This window comes from Dipodomys spectabilis, unplaced genomic scaffold (assembly GCF_019054845.1).
Source record: "Dipodomys spectabilis isolate Male_0828 unplaced genomic scaffold, ASM1905484v1 ptg001872l, whole genome shotgun sequence".
NCBI classification, from domain to species: Eukaryota; Metazoa; Chordata; class Mammalia; order Rodentia; family Heteromyidae; genus Dipodomys; species Dipodomys spectabilis.
The window spans coordinates 1-6,375 of record NW_024872549.1 but is presented as its reverse complement, the minus strand read 5'-3'; the positions used below and the strand labels follow the sequence as shown (position 1 = coordinate 6,375).

General features: G+C 32.6%; 1 pseudogene; it reads right to left on the bottom strand.

Moving 5' to 3' along the window:
• Nucleotides 1-690: 690 nt before the first annotated feature.
• LOC122103140 lies at nt 691-790 on the bottom strand (annotated as a pseudogene).
• Nucleotides 791-6,375: the final 5,585 nt, after the last annotated feature.

The following is a 6,375-nucleotide window of genomic DNA, read 5'->3' as shown; positions in this document are numbered from 1 at the left end:
TGAAGTTGTAGAAAGCTGTACAAATTGTTCTCCTAAGTCCTAATGGTTTGGGTAAATTTCTTAAATTTCAAAATTTCTAGTCCATCCTGTGTCCATACAAAATATTTTCACAATACAAAGCAACAGCAATATCTTACTTTAAAAATTCATGAATTCCATGGTATTCTTCCAAGTGAATTGCCTGATTTTGATGTCAATATACATTCGAGTTGTTTGTATACATCTATAATGTTTTCTGTAGCGTTTGTGATTTTTTAATAAGAAATAATTTTAACTTATCTGTTGAAATGAGTAGTACAGAAACTAAAGATATTTCTGGTGCTTGTCTGAAAAAAGTATATTTTAAAATATTTAGTATTCTGTGTGTATAGTATCCATAATCTAGTTCATTCTCTCCTAGATATAATACTTTGAATTCAACATTGTTTTATAATATATAGGTTCATTAATGTGTCCTTTCAGATTGCATTCCATATAGAAAAGGTTTAAGATTCCTTTAATTCCTAGGTCCTTATATAATTTTATTTCTTTGGGATAAAATGAAAATGTTATCTAATTTCAAAACTTTTATAAAGGTTATGCAATGTAAAGGCCTTCATAAAAAGGTGAAGATTAAATGGTGTAAAACAAACTTTTATTCCTATGAATTACATGTATAATTACACTTGTATATTTGTAATCAACTGTTTAATAACTGTTTTTCATTTCTTCACAAATTTTCATATCATCCTTGTGCAAGAGCCATGTTAATCTCTGTATTGTAATTTGGATAGATGTGCTGCGGAAGCATGTAGTATCCTGTAAATTTAAGTAATTAATGATGCAATCTTAAGACAGGCATATATCCTTGGTTGCCTATTTGTAACAGGGAAACCTTATTGTTTCCTAAATTTCTATTCATCTTATTTCTGTAAAATTCTGTTTATGGTGGAAAAAACTTATATTGATTCTTCAATTGCTCACATTTGCAATTTTTGTCAATTACTTTTTAAAGTCTTTTTTATTTGAAATTTGATCATACTTTGAAGCCTTTATAGGTAGGTCCAAAGGTGATGGCTCTTCAAGTACTTATTTATCAACTGAGTTAGCTTTGTGGAGCTAATGGATTCAAACTAAGCCTTGCTTAAGAGCTACTCTAAACTTCTCCAGCTTAAAATTTCCAAATTGAGGTCTTACTGGCACAAATGTCTGCCTGACCCTTTACCCTTGCTCCATGTAGGAACAGACCAACCAGAATATCTTACCCTGACAGTATAGCTTGTCTTACTGGAGCAAAACTAATCTTAGTTACAAGGGATCATAGAGAGATTAACAGTTCAGACAGAACTGTTCAGACAGAAGGTATTTTTTCAAAATATAATTATTTCTTATCCCTACCATTTCAAAAGTAGCTAACGCCAAGAAGGTGAAAAAAATTGTTCATATGCATGATTACCTAATGTCCTGGCCTGTCCACCATCCAACCAGGCAGGAACTTACACCACCGATTTTCTATCACCAAATATATTCCATAGCTCCAGGAGAAGTCCATATGTTTCTCCTCGTTATTAGGCCTTAAATTGGTAATGTTTTAATCACAGTGTTTCCTCTTGTCTCTAAGCTGTACAGCTCTGGATGGTAAAGCTTTAGCTCTAATTCTACCAAACACTGAAGTAGAGGTAATGGAATAATATTTTAAAACAGTTGACTTTGTTACCCTAACCACAAAAGAACAATGCAAAACATTTTCTTATATTACATATACTTATATAATTTATAATTATATGTGCTGCTTTTATATTTCACACAGTGAATCTTACTAAAATTAATTGATAATTTGACAAATTAGTTGTTATTTACTCCAATAAATAGATTGGAATATAAATAATCAGGATTAGAATATATATTGGAATATAAAAAAATCAATGCTATGTTTTCGTTATAAACTTGTGATACCTTCTAAGTGTTCTTGGTTTCTGAATTCACATGGTAAAAAACCAATTTTGTTTTACTCTAATCTATAAGGGATTTTACTCTGCTGCTCTGTTTATTGCTTTAACTCGCTGGTCCCAAACTGTTTTTCTGCATATTTCTGAAGCATTTCTACTGATTATACTCAAATTTTGCTGATATGATGTCTAAAAGGTATTATTCTTCTACAGGACCCACGGGTCCTAGGATCCCAGGTCCCATTTATCTTCATCATCAGATAACTAGGGCAAGAGTTCTCATCTAGGCCCATGCAACATGCCAACAGAAAGTAACTGAAGAACCATCTCAATTTCTCCTTTCCTATATTTCAGGGCCCCAATTCCTTGAAATGCAGGAATTACCAGTAAGCAATTGTCAAATGCCAGGCAACTTAAAATGCAGGATGAAATCACAAAATGTTAAAGTGCAGTAATTGAAACTTTCAATTTTCAGATGACTATCCCATATGAGTGGACAAGACCACAAATGTCACAAGATTATTTGTAATACCCCTCTCGTAATGATTAATGAATGATTTCAGTCCAGCATCAGCAGGCCAAAAAATAGTTCCTGGAACGATAGATCCATAATTGGTCTACAAATGCTAGGAATACTTGACATAGAGGTCAAATATAATTCAGAAAAACATTGAGAAGATCCTTAGTGCTTCAAAACACTGGTATTTCAGTAAAACTTGGTTCTATAGTATAAAAATGTTGTCATTCTCAAACAAATGATAACCTACATTTAATTTCCTGAAAGTATATTCCTTTTCAAATAAACTTTTTAAACTCACACTTGCCAAAGTAACACTTTACAAGTAGATAATATTTAGTGACGTTACATGTTTTTCAAGTGTAGGGAGCAAGTTACAATAGAGTTGATTTATTTACCCAGCACTAATGCCAAACAGGTTCAACCATTCATTAAAATGTAGAAATAGTACCCCCCACCATCTGTGTTTTTCAGTAGGTGCATTCAAAAATTTGTTAAATAGATCAGCCTCCCATATTTCAAACCAAAACATTAGCTAATAAAGTAAATTTCATCACATAATAAATAGATTTTGAAAACTCATTAATAGTTGCCTTATCATATGGTGTTTTATGTTTTCCCTATCTGTCTAACATAGTAAGAAATATGACTTTATGTCTTTTTTTAATTTTAATTTTAATTTTTTGTGAACATACTGTACAGAGGGTTTACAATTACATGGGCAAGATAATGAGTACATTTCTTATCAAGCATTGCAGCCTCCTCCTTTGTTTACCCTTCACATCCCTTCCTAGTGACTTTAAGTCTTAAATATGGGTACTCATCAGAGATTTGACAAACATAAAATTTGTCTTTTATTTCTATCATATTCCTCTACAGTAGTCAATTTTAGTTTTCTTCTTTTTCCAAAACTTATAGGTAGTAGAAAATATTATCCCATGTAAAATAAAATAATCACACACCATTGTACAAAGCCATTTACAAAACTGGTAGTTAGGAATACATTCTAAGCCCTTTTTAAACTTTCTTGTTGACTACAGATTAATCTTTCAAATGGAGAGGAATAAAATCATGTCTAGGTGCTTCATGTCTCCAGTCTTGCAAATTGTTACTTCAGATGAATGAATTATGGAAATATAAGCTGACATCAGTTCAAGTATATGTAGGATCTAAACTCCATGGAATGTATATAAACCTTTCAAAGTACTAGCAGACAGTTTAACAGAATGACTATCAGAATGATGAAACCAGAGAAGAAGAATAGTAAAGACATAGAATGAATGAAAATGGAACGAGGAACGAGTACAGCTAGACTACTCAATGAACACATGTGAGAAAGGACGTGGTAAATTGGAAATAAATCTTGTAGAAGGGGTTGGTTTAGAATGATAGATGGAGTGACTCTGATCCTGGAACACTGGAAAATTAGATGGACATATTTAATTGTAACAAACTTGCACAACCTTTTTAAATTCAGTGAAAAAACACAACAAAAAAACAAACACACACAAAAACCACAACCACACAGCAATCTCTATAGAGTATGATTATGACCTCTCAAAATTTTAATTAGTTAATGAAGGACAATCTTGGGGAAAGCATACAAAACTGTTTAAAGTGGGCAGTTTGGGATAGAGGAGAATTTTTAACAGATTTAAATAAATTGTCTAAGATTATAAATCACCTACATCTGCTGCAAATATTTTCTTCTGGGAATTCTCTTGGTCTGATCTGGACACTCCAGTCCTGAGCCACACTTGATAGCTTGTGAAGATAGAAGATGGAAGAAAAAAGATCAAGAACCCTTTACTCCACTGGAGAGAAAACAGTCCTCTATGTTTTCTCTCAGTTCTCTTGACTACTTTTATTCTTAATTTTAAGTCAAGTGATTTGAATTATATTTTCCCTCTTTGTTCTGGCAAAGAAATTGTTCAAAGTAATTTACTAAATATTATTTGCCATTTTTTTCTATCATGATGTTTACTTGTCCAAGTGAGTCCATTAAACTTCCCCCTTTCATTTGGTTGCCACGAAAACCCAGCATCAATGTTAATGAGGACAATCTCTAATGTAAAACGTTGTCTCCAAAATACCAGTCCAAGAAGCTGTGATCACAAATATTTAGCTATATTTTTTCTTTTTTCGTTTAACTTGAAAGTTTTCTTGTGTCTAAAGTGCCCTCAAAAATAAGTACTCCACCTCTTTTTGGTTCAATCACTTCTAACCTCAAAGATATACTTTGCTAACAAGGTGCTTAGAGGAAATCGAAGAATTCTCCACCTTTTATCATCTCTCTTCAGGCTCTCCTTAAATACCATATCAGGATCAGTGAAGTTATTCTTTCCAAAATAATTTCAATAGATTATCTTTCTATTGGTCTTGCATTTGATCAGCAGAATGTATGGAAAAGAACAGAGTTAAATCATTCATACCTTGGATGACAGTGTCTGTTACAAAAGGACAATGTTCCCATGTCCTATTTCTCTGTCCTTCTCTTAGCTCTTGTCTGATTTCCAACTAATCACAGATTCATTGCTTCAAGTCTAGTGAAGGTGAAGGACTATAAGGACTTCCCCAATGCAAGCTCTTCATGGTTTCTCTTTTATAACTCTTTTACTTGGATGTGGAATTTATTCTCATGTCTTCATTCAATCCGTTCTAAATTGAAGTGAACTAAATAGGCTCTGTAAAATCACCTTAGGTAGCAAAAATATTATGACAATGTATATCAAAATTTTGGCCTCCCTCCACTGCTGAAGCCAATATGCTTAGCTAGGGTTTCTAAGAAAGCCTTTTCTTGCCTTTTTCATTTGCTCAATTCTTTTCTGATCCCAAAACTTTTTGGCTTATTTAATAAGAGAAGTCTTCACTATCTCATGTTAATAAGGATATATTTTGTGAGCTACTAAGAAATGTGAAATCATTGGTTTAAAGTATCCGGTCAGATTTTCTTCTGTGGTTCAGTGCTTTCACGTGCAAAGACATTGTAGAAAGTATTACAAACAGAAAAGTCTAAACCCAATACCTTCTTACATTGTTGAGGGCACTTTCTCCCTAAATATTTGGACCCAAATTATCTTTTGCAAAGAATTACTGTTTGGTAATTAAAGTCAATTCAAAAAAAATGATGTCTTTTATTAAGAACTTTGAATTTAAATTCGACTACAACCTTGTTTCACACAGTAAGAGTAGGTTTCCTTGGTAGGGACAATTCTCAAGGGAACCTACAGGATTTATAGCAAGGTTTCTGAGGTTTGTTTGTTTAGTGTGAAAATGAGCCGTCTTCACCCACATTGCTCACTCTCAGCTAAGTCTCCATGGATTACTTTGCATAAAAACCTATTTTCCCAAGCAATTTTAAATTTTCATAATAGGCTAAGTTGTTAAAAAGTTTGAACAATTTAAAATTTACCTGTCATTATTTTAAAACTCTTTTGACATTCCTTTATTAGAACCGCGAATTCACCAATCCTAACTCCACCTTTACCATCAAAAACAGTTAACATATTGTTTTCATGATATAGTGTCCAGGAAACAAAACTATTATTTTGCAGTGGCTTTGTTATGCATATATATATGTATATATATATATGTTTAAAAGCTGATTCTGAGCAAAATGAACTCCAAGTTATGGAAACAGAGTATTATTTGCGGTTGTTGTTTTTAATGTACTATGTGATTTCTATTTTCTTTGGGGTTTTTTCCCCTAAGCTTCATTCCCTGCTGTAATTGATTTTGGTAGCCTGTGTATTGTGTATATATTTGCCTTAATTAGGGATGGGAAGAGGAACAACAAAATGGTGAGACAAAGGACAAAGGCAAACCAATGCAATAGCAATACTCACAAGACAATATGTTGGAAATGTACATTACAACTTGTGAGGGGTATTGGGTTGAAGAAAAACTGTGAAGAAAATGAAGGAGGGGTAA